Raw genomic sequence first — 542 nt, 5'->3', positions numbered from 1 at the left:
AAAAAAAAAAGGAAAGGGAATATAATATGTATATTTTTATATTTATAGCAATGGGATGAAGAAAGGTGGAGGGAAGAATATGCGAGGATACGTATGGAGTTTTATGTTGTATTAATAATTTCAGCAAAAAAAAAAGGAGGAGGAGGAAAGGAAGAACAGGAAAATAAAAAGGAAAAATAAAAAAAAAAGATAAAATAAAAGCAAGAAAAAACTTGAAATATGTGTGGACGTGATAACATAATCACGCCTTTCCCCTGTTCTTTGCTTTTAATTTTTATTTTTGTTAGCGTTGTTTTTCTTGTCATTTGCTACGAAAGACCTGAGATAAATGCGTATCTGTTTTGTTGTTTTTTTTTCTTTTGTTAATAATCTCTTTATTATGTTATATTATATTATATATTGTACTCAAATTAAATTAAATTAAATTTTTGTACTGTATTGTCTTGTCTTTTCTTGTCGTAACGCTGCCAGTAGTCGCAGCAGCAGTTTTGGTCTCGAGGGAAGAGATGGATTGAAATGAATTTTAGAAAAAAAAACAATAG

Source organism: Trypanosoma equiperdum (genome assembly GCF_001457755.1).
Source record: "Trypanosoma equiperdum strain OVI genome assembly, contig: ctg_1432, whole genome shotgun sequence".
Classification (NCBI taxonomy): Eukaryota; Euglenozoa; class Kinetoplastea; order Trypanosomatida; family Trypanosomatidae; genus Trypanosoma; species Trypanosoma equiperdum.
Note: the sequence above shows the minus strand (reverse complement) of the source record.